Source organism: Triticum aestivum, chromosome 7B (genome assembly GCF_018294505.1).
Source record: "Triticum aestivum cultivar Chinese Spring chromosome 7B, IWGSC CS RefSeq v2.1, whole genome shotgun sequence".
Taxonomy (NCBI): Eukaryota; Viridiplantae; Streptophyta; class Magnoliopsida; order Poales; family Poaceae; genus Triticum; species Triticum aestivum.
The window spans coordinates 696,638,703-696,640,164 of NC_057813.1; the positions used below are offsets into that span (position 1 = coordinate 696,638,703).

A 1,462-nucleotide genomic window follows, 5' to 3' on the forward strand; every position below is an offset into this window, starting at 1 on the left:
GCTGGCAGCAATCTCATGATCATGGCAGGCATGCTACTTCTCACGGCCAGCCCCAGCACCTAATCGTGCTCCTCCCCCTAATCGCTGGAGTCACGAGACAGCGACAGATAAAAAAGAGAACACGAATCACGCAAGGAGAAACCGGCGCTTGGACGACCGAGTGCAGCCGTAGGTAGGCCTTGTTAAAGTGCATACTATAGGATGTATACGGTGTATGTATAAACCGTATACGTATGTAGGCATGCGTTGTAATGCAGGTAGTTGGGATGTGTTTGGTTGATCTCTATCCTTTGTATAGATCATGACTTGGAGATCAATCCTACAACAATCTAACAACCTAACCCTGTAATCTTCTGACTATAAGTAACACGCAACACATCCCTGCTGAGTGCATACACTTAACGCATCTTTACATGCTATTCAGAGCCATTCTCCTCTAAGCACATCCTCCTTGCGCCGCCATGTCTTCCTCAAGCTCCACCGCCGCTGCCGCATCCGTCCTCATCCCCATCGCTGAAAAACGCCACCGCTCCAACTTCAATGTCTGGCGTGTGCAAGCTCTGGCCACTATCCATGGCGTCTAGCTGGTCACCTATCTCGATCTAGAGAGGGAGGTGCCAACGTCCAAGCTGTCTGACAAAGATGGCAAGGCCACCGATGTGCCAAACCCGGCATACGAGATCGACAGGGCTCGAGACTCTCAGGTTCTGAGTTTTCTTTTCAATTCCATCTCACCTCCTGTGATGGTTCAAATCACAACTTGCACTACAGCATCAGCAGCATGGACTGCAATCACGGAGATCTTCATCTCCCAGACGCAGGCGGCCATCGTCAACACGAGGATCGCCCTCTCCACCACCAAAAAGGGGAACTCCACCATTGCCGAGTACCTTGGCCGCATGAAGGCCCTCGGTGATGAGATGGCAGCCATCGGCAAGCCGCTCACGGATGACGACATGGTGTTGTATATCCTTGCCGGCCTCGACTTTGACTACATGTCCTTTGTCTCCTCCATCTGCGCCAGGACCATCCCCATCAAGCCCAACGAGCTATACGCCCAACTCATCAGCTTCGAGAGCCACCTCGCCATGTTCGAGGGAAACCCATCGTCCCACTCCTCTGCCAACGCTGCTTCTTGCGGCGGTCGTGGTGCTGGTTTCTCCCGCGGCGGAGGCCGTGGAAGGAACGGAGGCAGCCGTCGCCATGGTGGTGGCCGTGGCAATTGAGGCAACGACAGTCAAGGGAACGGCCACGGTGGTCGTGGCCAAGGGGGTGGCGGACGAGACGAGCTCCATGAGGTGTTCTACCAGATCTGCAAGAAGCCCAACCATACTGCCATCGAGTGCTACTGGCGCTTTGACATTGCATTCACCAAGGAGAAGAGTGCAAGCGCCGTTTCCAACTCCTCCTATTGCGTCGACACCAACTGGTACGCCGACACAGGCGCCACCGACCATATCAC

General features: G+C 54.4%; 1 pseudogene; it reads left to right on the forward strand.

Annotated features, from left to right (window-relative positions):
* The first annotated feature begins 938 nt into the window (after window positions 1-938).
* On the forward strand, window positions 939-1,077 carry LOC123163406 (uncharacterized; annotated as a pseudogene).
* The last annotated feature ends 385 nt before the right edge of the window (window positions 1,078-1,462 follow it).